This window comes from Mastacembelus armatus, chromosome 24 (assembly GCF_900324485.2).
Source record: "Mastacembelus armatus chromosome 24, fMasArm1.2, whole genome shotgun sequence".
NCBI classification, from domain to species: domain Eukaryota; kingdom Metazoa; phylum Chordata; class Actinopteri; order Synbranchiformes; family Mastacembelidae; genus Mastacembelus; species Mastacembelus armatus.
The window spans coordinates 10,655,082-10,670,516 of NC_046656.1; positions in this window are offsets into that span (position 1 = coordinate 10,655,082).

Below are 15,435 nucleotides of genomic sequence, written 5' to 3' on the forward strand. Positions count from 1 at the left end.
ACGTTAGCTTGAGTATAAACTTCCTCGATTCCAATAAAGAGCAGAGACAGAGTTGCTTACGTTACCCTCTGCTCAAAGAGCATCAATGGTCAGCTACAGCTAGTGGGGAAATGCTGCCCAGTAGATGTGCTGGTCGTGACAGTTGGTTTATAGATGTTATTCTGTTGCAGACACTAAATTATGACTTTAGCTAAATGCATCAAATCCATGCAAGTTTCATTCATATTATTGTTTCATTACTGTAAAGGATGAATGAAAAAGCCATCTGATCTGTGCCTGATGTTGGGCCTTGGAAGAAGTGTGAGGGAGGTAACAACCCTCTAAAGATCAATGAACAGCAGCAAAGGAACAGGAGGAGCTTGTGTCCACCAATACCAGAAGGCCTTGGGGAGCAGCATCTGACGCAAACCAGGAAGCCACCTGATGTGAGAGGGGTCAGATAAACGCAACAGAACTGACGGTCACACGGGACAGGTGCTTCCTTAATGATACACATCACACTTGCACGTACACACATATACAAATACACACACACACAATCTTGCAAACTATATTAGGCCTGTTTCTCACCCCCCCCTCGGCTGTGTCAGAGGCTTTCCCAGACATCCAGCCCACGCACATACACACATGCATCCTCAGACAGGAGAGGCGGGGTGGGGAGGACAAGCCGGCCAAGGAGGACAGAGGACAGGGCACGCACACAGACAAGCCTGACAACAGGCAGGAAACTCTAGAGAGCAGTCGCTGCTATTTTCTATCCTCCTCCATGCTCTCAGTTTCCATTTTGGAGAAAACAGGTAGGAAAACCACACAGTCATGAAAAAAACCCCAAAAGGTAAACAGGAGAATGATTAAAAAGACATAAACCTTGAAAAGAGTATTAATAGGAAACTAAGCACCAAACTATGAATGTCTCATGTTTTGCGTATGATAGGGATTTGGATGGCTCATCCTTCCTATCATGTTTCCTCCTTGCAGTCTACAGGAAAGCATACATTGAACACAGTGTTGGGCTCAGTATCAGCTTAAATGTACAGTACGGTACATTAAAAAGTACAGTATGATAAGGCAGGGAGGAGTGTGGCTTGTGAGATGTCCATAGGTGCAGACTGCATAATGAAGTAAAATAACGGGGACTATCTGCTTTTGAGGGAGTCATGAGAGAGAAGGGCTGGAGTTAGCGACAAGAACGGGGAGGAGGAGGACACTTTGAGTCGGTGCCAAGAGGTGCACTTATGCAAGGCTGCATCCCTTACTACATATACACTGCACATATGCACACACAGACACATTTGGAACTTATTAAACTTCTGACCTGAGGAGGGCTCCAACCAAAGATGAGTAACTGCTCATTCAGACCCAAACCAGGCTGGCTGTCTTCCTGGCTTCACTGAAACTCTGTGGAACCCTGAAAAACAAAAACCAATGGTGCAATTACCAAATCATAGGAAATAACTAATTATATATGATAACAGAGGTGCATCCTTTTGTTAGTGTCATCCCAACAATTTTAATAGTAGCTTTGCAGTTGACAGAAATAGGGCTGGGTCATTTAGTTTGGGGTTATGGTAATGTCTCTACGATGTGATTACAGCCACTGCTTTGGCTCCCCAGAAACTATTTATGGTGAAATTTGGGGAAAAAATGGGTTTGGCCACAAGTCAAGAAGGTTAACACCAAAAAAGCTGAAGATGCTCTGGAAGGTTTCATTTAAATATTTTCCTACACACTCCCAGGGGTGCATAAACTCTGGAGTACACAAAACATTTCACCAAAGTTGACTCAGAGGAACCGTTATACAGAAGAATTTTTATGAGAATGTGGGTGACAGAAAAAAAAAGAGAAACGCATGGCCGAGGGAGCAGCAATCATTTTTATGACAAGAATGTTTCATTGTTTTTACATCAAAACAGAGTATGCTGAGACCCGGGCAGTTGGCTCAGCCCCACTTAGAGTGAAAGTGTCAGTCGGGCACAGTGAGATTTTTCTCCCTTTGTTTGTTTTCAATAGCGTATAAACAGTCTGGATAAACCAATAGAAAAAAGACTTCTTTCTCTTCTTTTTTAATTAAATTTTTCAGCGTCTCTGTCTCCTGTTCCCTCCGTTCACTTGTTCTCTGCCCTCCATCGCTGCACCTCGTACCCACAAACACTCTGGGATTGTTTTGAGCTGTCTGGCGGAGGAAGGAAAGCGGTGTGAGAAAGTGGCTGTTTTTTCGGAGCGGACAGGAATTGGCCTCACGGCGCACGGTTCCTCTCCTCACAGCGGGAACAATGCCGTGGCGTCACACCCCTGCACTGACCCTCGCTGTTTCACATGGAAAAATGTTCCCAGAATTCCGCTCCCAGGCTTGGAGGTATAAGGCCGAGAGTGGGGAGGGAGGGAGAAAGAGAGAGAGGTACGGTAAGAGAGCAGAGGAAAGCTATGAAGCCAGGAGCATTTGTAGCCATGGCAACCTCAGCTACACCTCCTGAAACTGATTAGTGAGATGAAGGAAGAGGAGGAGTGGCCTTAAATCATGCTTCCAAACAGCCAGTCCCATCATCCAGCTTGGAGTGCAGGCAAGGCGCTCACTCTGCCAGGTGAACTGTAGTAAACTACCAATTCAACTCACTGCATTGCCACACTGCCACCTCCTTCACTACCCAGCCCAGTTCACGTCACTCTCCTGCTCATTATCACATTGGTGTCTCTTCCCACACTTTGTGTAAAAACTAATCAGACTAATCAGCTGATGTGAAAGAAGATTTGATATTGGCACGCAAACCTTTAGGGAAGTAAAGCTGTAGTAAAACAAAGTATTTGCCATTCTTCTGCTGATGTGGATGTTGAGCTCTGGAAGACAATGAGTTTGTGGTTGGCCCTGATCGAAAGACCCCAGCAGGAGGAGACCTGGGTGGCCTCCTGGCAAGCTGTAACCTGTTAAGTTTTTATAAACTAAGAGGTTTTGGAAAGGAGTGAAGAAACTATACTGATTTCTTCTTTTACAGATGTATTTGAAAGAGGAAAAAAACAAAAGTGAATAATAAAATCATCGTTTTTTTTTTTTGATCATCTGGGTGAATAACTGCCCTGTCCAGCAAAACATTTTCCATCTCCAGAACTGATCCATGTCATACTGGAGAGAAAACAAGGGGGAAAAGCATTAGGCAAAAATTCATTTACAGAAGCCGCAAAACTGTGCTGTTATGCTGATTTAATAGCCTTGCCAGTAACATTATACCCCTAGTGCAACATATTCTGCTTGCTTCATACAACAGCCATTTTATATGCCCTTGTGAACCTGGAGTGTTTGCATAAAACCCCAGTAAACTCTGCAGTGTGCTTGTAGAAAGATCAAAAAGAACACAGCAGAAACATGGGACCTTGTGTTAATGGTTCACACGGGGACAATTTGGTATCCTAATATACATTACAGATAAAAAAAAAAAGTATGGAATGAGGGCTTGTGCAGGATTGACCAATAGGGAGTTAGAAAGAAGTAAGATATGTAAATCTGTTGTTTTTGGTTGCATCACAACACCAACAAAATCTGGGCATGCCCCTGATAAATCACTCGATTGTGTCCTTGGGGGGTCTCCTCCCAAGACCAGAATCAGGGCATCACCACGGTGTGTGGTGGCATCGGGTGCACCAAGATGTCCCATAGGGTCTCAACTGGATTTAGGTCAGGGGAACGTGAGGGCCAGTCTATGGCATTCCAGGAATTAATGCTGCGGTGCTCGGCTGTGAGCACAAGTCATAACAGAGGACGTCAGTCCCTCATGGAGCCTGACAGTTTATTCAGAAACATGCGCACCAGTAGCCTGCTGAGGTCATTTTGTAGGGCTGTACCAGTGCTCCTGGTGTAATGGCCGCTCTCTGGTATCTTCTCCTTGTGACAGTATGTGTAGCTGTGCCATCTTGGGACTACTTCTGAAACCCAACAGAGCTGCAGGTACTACCTCTTGCTTGTAGTGGTGGCAAGAGCTCTGGCAAAACACAAAACGTGAGAGGAATCATTCACCACCACATGCAAAAGGTTGTCTTGCTTTTGCCTCTCCATTGCACCTGTTGTCACTATCATTTGCCCCAAAGCAACTCAAACTAATTCACTTGTGCTTCCTAAATGGACAGATTAATATCCCTGGAGTTTAACTGACTGTGATAATGTTCCCTAAATATAAAGTATCATTATTGCTTTTTATTAACGAAAGTGCCCTGAACAACACCTGGTACAACAGGCTCTGTGAGTTTGGCACGCTTCAGAGGTAGACAGCGACACATTGATTAGGACAATAATACAGGCAATAAGGGCAGTAGAGTCAAGAAATAACAAAGGGTGACTTAATATTTGGATTTGTTGAACATTTAATCTTTAGATTCATTGGTGACTGATCTGAAATTGCTATTGTGCTGGTGTTCATTAGTGCATGAAACATTACAGCCAAAGCCCTTGTTTTCAAACTGAGCCACAAAAAATCAATTAACCAGCTAAGTAGGGAGTTGTTCTTCCTCCCCATACATTACAACTAGATATTGGGGTTAACAGTAGAGGTGGATGAGATTGGGACGAAGCAAGAGATAAAAGAGGAAGCTGGCTGCGATGTATGAGGAAATGGAGTGAGGGAATAAAAGCAGGACGTTGAAGGAGAGAGAGCAAAATGGGGTGTTGCCCACACCCGACTCTTCTGTTTTGCTTTAAGTTGGCAGAACATCACCCGGCCTGGTTGGCACTGAAGCAACAAATGGTCTCCACCCTGCACAATGACTCACTCTGCTGGAGCTTCACAATGCACACTGCTGTGCCAAACTTTCTCTCTTTTCCCTGCTGCCCACCGGTATCATCATTCCTTTTGCACTGCACTGCTGAGCTTTAAATCTGATACTACAGATTTTCTATATCTAATTGCTGGTATACAATACCAATACCATGCATTATTTTTTTCATATTCACATATGAAACTCCGTTATAACCCCCCTGGTTTTACGAAGGGGAGGGGGTTTCTTATGCAAAGTGGTATCATTCAGCTTCATATCTCAGATGTATACATATTTCAGAATATACATACATATTCTTTTATGTCATTGCAACAAGATGATTTTGTCAAACGTATAAACTCTTCTGAAATGTGTTCTGAAAGAAAGAAGCTAATCTTTCTATGTTGTACAAAAGTTTCCGAGGGGGCTGCAGACACCAGACACAGACAGCGTCCAAACAGGATTCGGACATGCAAATGATGTTGGGATGCTGGGATGTTCATAAATTGTACTCTGCTCCTAAAAATTCAACACACTCCCATGATGTCACTTGGCTAGAACAAACTACTTTTCTTTCTCTTTTCTGACCCATATTTAAAATATGGACAAGTACATCACAAATACTACAGTTGACTTATAAGGCCCTACAGTAAGAGATGCTTCACACTCCTGGTAAATATAGATTACCTTGGTTCCCACAGCGTAAACAACCTTGTGATGTCAGTAATAATCCCGGGGCCAGGATGAGGGCAATAAACAGGAAGTGGCTTAGCAGCAAGCTGCATCCCATAATAATAGAGACAAAACACAGACAAACAATCAGACATCACAGCAAGACACATAGTGACAGATAACATGGCCAAGAAACCCTGAATCCCTGAACGAAATTAAAAACAACCCCAAAAGCAACATGCCGCACAAATGCAAACAACTCCCTGAATTCAGAATGCTGCAGCAAGAAAATCAAATGTATCGATTTTCAAAATCAAAAAGCTGTAAATCCAAACAATACGCTAAACAGAGACTCGGACATGCAGAGACTCAGGCATGCACAACTAGTGATGTGGGAAGAGAAAATTACTGAATATAAGGGCATGAAAATTATCAAATTAAGTGATTTTAGTGACCCCCTGTCTTGTAGAAATATCTCAAAATCTACAGTGTAACAGAATTTAGCAATCTGCAATAAAGCAATTCGTTTCAGAGATTTGTGGTTCCAGTTTTATATATTATAATGCCTTCTTTGAACCTGACTTTTACTCCAGCACTAAGAGATTTCCTGTTGGTGGTTTGGAGTAAAATATGTTAATAACAATTGGCTGGCTTGCCCATAAAATTTGGTTCATGATGTCTTCAGGATGAATTGAATAATTATTCCTGTGATTTATACATATAATCAATAAAATGGTATAGAACAAGACAGACTTTGGTATTTGCTAAGAATATTGAACACTTTGTAACAATACCCAGGAATAATTTAATCCCAATTCCAGTTCATTCAAGTACAGAGATTATTAAAAAAATATCATAAAAATGTCCATTAATGACAATAAATAAACATGATAATTACAACTATGATGAACAATTTAAAATATAAGTAGTTTCCTAGACTATGATTGAGGGTGTAAAACCCTGTGTTGGTTGTTTACTGTACAGGCAGGTTTTTTACTCTGTAAAATGACATCATGCTGGACTCCTCTGTTGCCAGACAAAGTCCCAGGATGAACTCTGGTTATGATACTGTTCACTGAAGTAGATGTTTGTCTGGAGTGATTCATAGTCCTTCCTTCATCTGTGGCCGACAGACTCACTGAGCCCGTGCAGCTGTTAATCCAGTTCCCTCCCAACGCCGACTACTGACCCACAGTCGCAGAGGGAAGGAGAACTTGAAAGGCAACCTCAGTGACTGTACTTCACACCTATTTCTCTGCCTTCACACAAAAGCACTTACACACATGAATGCACGCACACACTTTGTCTGTCTCCCCTCTCTCTCTCTCTTTCTCACACACACACACACACACACAAAAACATGCAGCTGCCTGGACATTGAAGATAAGGAGCTGGAGCTGTGAGAGAGAAGGAGGGGGGTTGCTCGGATGAAGTATGTGTGTGTTTGTTTGTGTCTGTTTGTGTGTGTTTTGCTTTTTCGGTGCAGAGGGAGAGAGGGGCTACTCTACAGGACGTCCTGAGAATGGTGAGCTCTGAAACGGGACGAGCTACGCACCACGTCAGGCCAAATGCACAGCAAACAGGGCCCACTACAAACGATCATAACACCCCCCCAGGCTAGTGAATCATAACTGCATGACAGCTGATGAGAAAATGAAAGCAATAATGTCTCATGGATTGAAACAGACATTAAACATCAAGAAATTAACAACAGGAGCATTGTAACAGTTAAATCACCATCTGGCAGATATTTAAAAAAACAACAGTTTATGTTAGTGAAGGGAAAATATACTACGGCTGATGCTGTAACCATGACCAGTGGTTGGAAAAACAGCAGCAGCAGCAGAAGCAGCTAAACAGCGTCAGGTCTAAAGATGTCATTAGCAGCAGGCGTACGCAGATGGAAGTGCCTCTCCGTTTCCCTAACGACTGCACCATAGGAAGAGAAGCAAGGTCTTCTCAGCATTGATTTTCCTTCTGGGTCCGTGTGTGTGTGTGTATGCACATGAGCGAGCGTGCGTGCTTGTGTCTGTGTGTGTGTGTGTGTGTGTGTGTGTGTGTGTGTGTGTGTGTGTGTGTGTGTGTTCGAAGGAGGTCTCAGCAGCAGCCTTCCTAATGGGATGTGTTGTATATGGAGGGGGGCCTGGGAAACAACAGTGTAACCAAAGGGAAGAGCAGAAGGAAAACAAGGACCCCTCCCTGTCCGAGTATGGGACAAACATGCTTGACACACACACACACACACACACACACACACACGTCAACACACATGCATTCTCACTCTTCTTTCAGGCTGACCTGGAGGGAAGCCAAGTTTCTTTTGAACACCTTTCTCTCAGTGAACTTAGCTGGCTACATCTCTTATTGGAAGAATATGTTTGGATGTTAGATCAGAAACGGTGCAGTGCAGCTCTAGCTTCTGAATCTTAAGCTTTAAATTTCACATTAGGAGGAAGATAAGGGCCATGTCTCTGAGTACACTTGCTTTTCATCCTGTTTGTTGGCCCATATGCCCTGTGGTCCTGAGAGCTGCCAGCCAATGACAGGCCAGGAATGAGAGCTGGCACAGGTCCCCAGTAGGAGCAGGTGCAGCCAGAGTAGGAGATAAGGAGAAAATGCTGACAGATTTGCTGATCAACTTAAAAACAGTGATTGAGACGAGTGATGCAAGGCTGCGTTTTGGCTATGGGGCCCCTGCTGTAGTACATGATACCCATGTGGGCCTGGGTGGCCCTGTTTGTGTGGGATTAGAGGTGGGGTGGGGGTAGGGAAGGGGTACAATAATATATGTGTGTGTGTGTGTCTGTCTGTGTGTGTGTGCATGTGTGTTTTAGCCTGCTATAGTGCCAAGGCTCCTGTGTGACATCGTGGAAAATCCTCCTCAGCGGTTTCCTGTGGGTCTCCATTATCAGGCCTCGTTGATAGACCAGCTTTTCCCCCCTACTTCCTGCCTCTCTTCCTCGCCTTCCACCCCACTTCCCCTCCCACACTCTTCTCAATCACATGAATCACCGCTGCCACAGAGAGGTGAGGGGCTGGCAGCAACTATAAACTACACTCCTAACTCATATATAGTCAGATTACTCAGTATGCTTTTTCTTTGCAGAATGAGCTAATTCCTTCCCCTTGATGCAATGTAAACCAATGCCGGTTAATGCCGGTTGCATGCATTGCTGCATTGTTCAAGGCTTTATTTCATCATGCTTTGTGCACTGATATTCCTGTGTACAGTACTACTTAAGATAAATGTTGAGTCACTTGAACTTTAAGTCATTTCACATCTGCTGGATGTGAAACCAAAATGCCAGGCAGGATGGAGCTTGTCATGTTCATACAGCCTTTTCAAGCCCTTACAGCTCATTTCTCTGTGTTTCACAGCAAACACCACTTTGGCCAGAATTTTAAAGAAAGACAGCTCAGGATGGTGAGCCACTTGATCTTGAGCAACAATAGTTAGCATCTTACTAGATTTGCCTGTACAACCACAAGAAGTGTTCACCAAGTCTTAAAGTTTGAAAATTGACTCAATCTATGGAAAGTTTAAGATTAGAGAAATTAGTGTTAATCTGCATATTTTACAACAGCCTGTTTAAAAAAAAAGCTTTGGGCTTTCGCTCCTTTTCAACTGTATTGAAACTGTTGCCAAGACAACATGAACAAACACGGTCCAACCTGATGATGATGGGGACTGAAAGATGGCTGCTGGTCAATTAAGACACAGAATAAGGCAGATTGTGAGTGATCTTAAAATATTTGCATTAATTTCAAAGTTAATCACTGGGGGGAATATGGAAAGCAAGAACGAAAAAAATAAATAAATATGTCTGTAAATGTGAATGAGAACGAAAAGGGTGGCAAATGAGAGAGAACAATGACGTCATAGGAAGAAAACCTGTCCAATTTTGCAATCTTTCAAAAATGCATCCATAGTAATTCTTTAACCAAGCTTCCCATCAGTCACACACACTTGCAGATGATCGATCTATAGCAGCGATCATTATACCAGGGAAGGTAGTGCTGTTGTTCGCTACAGGACGTGACACAGAGCATGTGTGGGGGGCCTGATAGAGAGTCAGAGGCCGATGAGAAAAGGAAAGAAAATAAAGACAGGGAGGAAAGGGAAGCACTTAGGTGTGCTTGATATCCTATCAGCACCCAATGCCCATCGCAGGCATGGAAAAACACCATGAATGGGATTCACTATTTGTTTAAAACGAGAGAGCTTGAGCAGGCTGAACACATTTAGGACTGTGGATGGGAGCAGAGATCAAATGGTGGACGGATAAAAGCTTGGAAACAATACACAGTTCCCCGTGTGTCCGAGAGCCAAATACGCAGCGGCAATATGAGTTCCTTTTTGTTCTTGAAAATACTCCTCAGATGTTTGACGCAAGACCGAGAGTGTGGGTGGCAGGGGGGGAGAGACAAAACAAACAGCAATTAAGGTAGTTTGTGAATCCTTTTGAAAGGTTTCATGATCCATCCTCTAGGAAACATCTGCCATATTGATGTATGAGTCCAGGAAAAGACAAATTCCTTCTATCCCTGTAAAGCAAACCTCTGTGGTGGTGAGTTGACTATTTATCCACTTCTAACCTGCAACTCTGGCCTTCATGCATACAATAAAAACACACACAAAGTCACACACAAAACGACTGTTTTTTTTTGCTACAGTCCAAAATATATACCTCATAAACATTTATAGTCTAAACACAGATAACACTACCCCTATCACTGTGCCATCAGCTGGAACTTCCAGAGAACCGTCTGATAGGGAAAAATGAGGGAGAAGCATTTTTCAAATGCTATAGCATCTGTCTCCAGTCTAGGTATAGCTGGAAAGAGGGAAAAAAAAAAAAAAAGTTCAAGCGCCTCGGCTGTCATTGCAAATATCCCTGAAATTCCCTGAGAGGAAACAGACAAGGAGTAAAATATAAGATTTACTGTGTGAGCTAGCTGGGAAAGATACAAACAATAGTTAGAACAAATTTAGCGTGTACTTTCCTGACCATGAACGCCAAATGATAGTAAAAGCAGAACTGGGGAAACACTGTGTTGTTTACCTCACTAGGCTTCAGGGAAATCATCTTTTTTGGATGTGCTGGACGGATTCATTCAAACTATAAATCTGATAACTCATGGCAGCATGAAACACTCAAGTGCACTAAGGAGATAAACGAGAGACCTCCTGACATAGTGCTTTACACACCTTGTGTCTTTGGGTTTATGTGCTTGTCGCTGTGTTTAGACTATATATTGAACAACACAGGTTGGTGATGAAGCTAAAAAGTGCAGACTGAGGAAAACTCTAATATGGCAGTTGTTTGGATGGCTTGTTGTGCAATAAACAGAGGAGCAGGCTGCAGTGTGCCTTTGTTTTTGTGTCAACAGTGGACTGCTCAGCCAGAGGGCACACACGCACATACACACACACACGTCTTTGTGTCTTTCTCCTGTACCTACTACTCTGTGTTACCTGCTCCAAATCTTTTGTAAAGTTAATTTAAAGGAATAGTTTTATTGTGGGAAACACACTTACTTGATTTTTTCCTGGCAGTTATGTAAGAAGAGTGATTCCACTCTCGTATATGTTAAATGTGGTGCTACCGACAGCAGCACGGTAACTTAGCTTAGTATAAAGACTGGAAAAAGGGAGAAACAGTTAGGTTGGATCTGTATATAAATAACTAATGAAACATAAATGAGATCAAACTGTAAATTAGATGCTGGTAGACAGTTTATTTTTTGAACCTGGGATGACCCGACCCCTGCTTTCTGTCTTTATGTTATGTTAAACAACTGCTAGCAGTAGCTTCACACATAGATATACAGTATATATAACTATTTGACTATTGACAGGCGTGCAAATAGACTTATTTCTCAAAATGTTAAACTTATATTTGCATTTAAATGTGAGCAATTGTGCATATCTGCAAGAATTGATTTACAAAATAATATAAATAAAATAAAATAAAAGCAATATTTTACTTTTAAAACCCAGTGAAATCCATACAATAAAACGTATTAATTGATATGTTATGGATCACCTGATTCAAGAAAAAGCAGGTCTGCGACGGACTGGTGACCTGTCCAGGGTGTACCCCTGCCTTTCACCCGAGAGAGAGCTGGGATAGGCTCCAGCTGATCCCCGTGACCCTGGCTTTCAGGAAAAAGTGGGTATAGAAAATGGATGGATGGATGGATGGATGGATGGATGGATGGATGTTATGGATCATTTTATGATTTCGTGCATATTGGTTTTTTTATGCTCAATTTAGACTATATATAATTTAAATTGAGCACATGCATGTCCATGGCATCCCTGTAACGATAATACTCTGAAGTGTCATCATGGGTGTTTTTCTTACTCCTGATCCTACCACAGTTAAGTTGGTGCTGTTAGATCCCCAAGGGGTTTTAAACAGGAAACTCTGATTTGAAAGAACAATGGATAGAGTATATCATGACTAAGACTTCACAAACAAACACTGATAAAAAAAAATATAACTAATGACTGATGGAGAGTGTGGTGGTGGTTTAAATGAGAACACGTTTTAAATTGCATTTCAGGTTTAATTCCCTGAAACTCAAATATACATTAGAACAACATATATTAGTCCTGTGTTGTGTACACTGTGAGTAATGTGTTGCTGAGTTCAGGTTGTGCAGTAAAACAAATATATCATTGTGTGTTTGCTGCAAATGGCAAAAAACGGAGAGACTGAGCTAATACCAAAGTGCTTCAAAAACCTCAGCGAGATCAAGGAGAAATGTGTTTCTGTTCAAGCTCGATTCTTTCATGTGTTTGCAATAACATGAAGGAATCAAGATCCAAGGTTACACTCCAATGGCTAAATTTAATATCCAATTTGAATATGTAAACATAATTTAACATAATAAGACAAAAAGGATTTTTAGCTCTAGTACTTGATGTTTATCCCCTTTTTCTAACTTGGCCAAGAGTCCAGGGTTTATAAACTAGTAAAAAGCACAAACTGAATACATCAGCATATAAAACGCTAGTCCAATAACCCTGTTCCAAGATGTCAAACAAAATGCTTTACCAAGGATAATGTTGTATAAATATATGGGACTGCATGGCAAACTAAAGCAACAGAACAAACGCAGCATGTTCTTTGTGTCATGTTTACTGTTTAACATGTACTCACACAAAATTAGTGAAAAGTCCTTATTGTCATTGTCAAATGCAGATAAAAAAAACAGATTTTGAATGATAAATAACTACCCAGTCCTTGTATTTGAATGCATTTATATTTTCCTTCGGGTGTTTGCAGCTTGCTGTTTAGATACAAGTGGGCCTATTTGCAGGGAAAGATGCAGAGTAATGGGCCTGCAGCAGGACTGTACAGTAAAATCAGAAGCCACAGTCAGACAACATTGGCCAAAGCAAAGATCCATCTGTCTGTTCCGTGCTGAGCGGAGTGTGTGGGGCATCGAGTGCACACACGCGCACACACACAGCCACACATGCAGACACACATACACACATCCCATTGCCAGCTGGATCTCAGAAAGCAGCACTTGGGGAACAGTTGACACGCTGATCTCTTTAATGGTTACATCCTCCACACCCAGCACCCGCGACTCTCAGACACACAGGCTTTCATTCGTTTAAACCGACCGACAGAAAAAATACATATTGCAACTTTCTTTCCCCGATGATTCACATCACACGTGCACAGTTCCCTTCTCCTCACACATACACATATACTACACACTATCCTGTTAACCACCCCCACCTCCATGCAATCAGAGGCTCAGAATAGGAAGGAGGGAGAGGAAGCGGCCCTGCATTCACAGGCTGGGAACAAGGAGAAGGAAAAACAGCCGGAACCTGGAATTTACGGAGGAAAAAACAGCGGCCATCCAAAAATACCTCAGGTCCTTCTCTGCAGATAAACAGAACTATCATTACTCTCATCCTCCAGCTCAGGACAGTTTTCCTTACATACTTCCTTCATCTCATCCTCCACTCCTAAATTCAGTTTTTGACTGCTCAGCAGTGAGGAAACTCTCAAACAGCAGGGCTTTTTGGTTGCTCCTCAGCTGATCCTTCCCAGCCTCCCCCATTCTTACACAGGTCATGAAACTAACTATGCATTATTATTGTTACTATAATTAATTATAATTATATAATTAAAATGCCCCCCTCCCTCCATATTAGTCAGCACTAAGCCGCCACCAGTTCTCCCTGCTGATGGGGGACAAGACCACTCTAGTACATGTTATACCCTTTTTAATAGTCTCATTTATAATAAGTTTTACACATAAAATGTGTAATAAGGTTTTGAAATGAATCATAATAACCCAAGGAGGCATTTTATAGTTGAGGGCTGATCCTTTTGCTCTTTCCCGAAGATAGAAGTTAACCAGACTGTGAAATCCAGAGGACCGCACCGTGACAGAGTCCTTTCTGTGGCTCAGAGATGAGTTCACTGACCCTGAGGTCATTTCCTCTGACCTCCTCTTCCTAATTGATTCAATTTCCTAGCCATTGGTCACCTATTAGGATGTTTTAATAGACCCAAACCTCCCATTCAGTATCCCCTTCCTTTGTCTCCAAAAAAGGACACATTTTCATGTGGACACATTTCGGAGAACTGATTTTATGTTACTAAGCTTTGCCATCCCATCCACAGGTAAAATGTTAAATGGGCACCTTTCTGCCTATGACCTCTTTGCCTATAAACTTTATATGACCTTTCAGTGAAACAGAACACTCAAACAGAACACATACTAGATGAGGGGTTAGAAATTTTAAAAAAAACTGAGTCATCTCCAGTTTACCTGAAATAAATGACACCATAGATTAAACAACAGCTTAAGACTCACTCAAGGTTGCTCGGGATATCCTGCATGAAACCCTCTTCCTTTGTATAAACACCTGAAAATCTCCAATTTATAAACAAATAGACAGGAATAGCCACATGCATGACAGTTGCTGAATACAAATCTACATTTATACATATCTATTTGGAAATAGTCATGTTCAGGACTTCCAAAAAATGTGTCTGTTATACTGTACTTCAACTACAGTAGCAAGAAAAAAGTAATTGAGCCATTTGGAATGACCTGTATTTATTCAGAAATGTGAATCTTCCATCACAAAAGCAGAGAGCAAACCTGATCTGCAGACCCACAAGTCATTGTGTTGCTGTTCTCCATATTGAACACATCATGTGTAGTGGAAAAAATATGTGGACCCCAAGGCTAATGACATCAGCAAAAGCTAATTGGAGTCAGGAGTTAGCAAACACAGAATCCAGTCAATGAAAGAAATTCTACCTTCACTTACAACAAACACCCAAACATTTAGAGTCGGTTACTAATAAAAACCATTTACTTGTGTGAGCTGTCCTTCACAAAAAAGAGATTTCAGAGGACTTAAAATCAAGACTGAAAACAGCCTTACACAGTGTATAGATGGAGATGATTTAGTTCTGTGGACACTCTCCCTAGAGGTGGGCACTTAATATAGATATAGAAAACACTGACTGCTGAAGGAGAAGAAAATCAGAAAAAAGCATGGCTATTCTTAGTACTTTGCACTTTGAGTTCATTTCTGAAATAAGATGTACCCCGTGCATTTCGTGAAGAAGAAACATTTCACTCAGTGCAGAGGTGTGGCCCAGTGGTGTGTTTTTAATAGTTTTCAGAAAACAGTGGAGGTCTGCAGTGCAGACAAAGAAGCTAAACCTGGTTCTGGATTCACAGACATTATGCTGGGTTCACAAAATTCATAGCTGGTTTTAGCCTCTCTATGGGACTCGTGCCTTATCCTTTAAAGGACACACTGCAGCTGGTTAACATCTCTGTTCATTAGTCTACAATAGGCAAATCATGGCGAATAGAGCACAGGGTCCATGATAAGACACTACTGAAGAAGCTGCCACTCTCCAAAACAGCTGGGTTTTTTGACACAGCATTGGCACTGAAGTACTAGTGGAGAAGGCTTCCGTCTCTCTGGGCATGGGTAGTTTGTCATCATTAAGGGGAAAATGA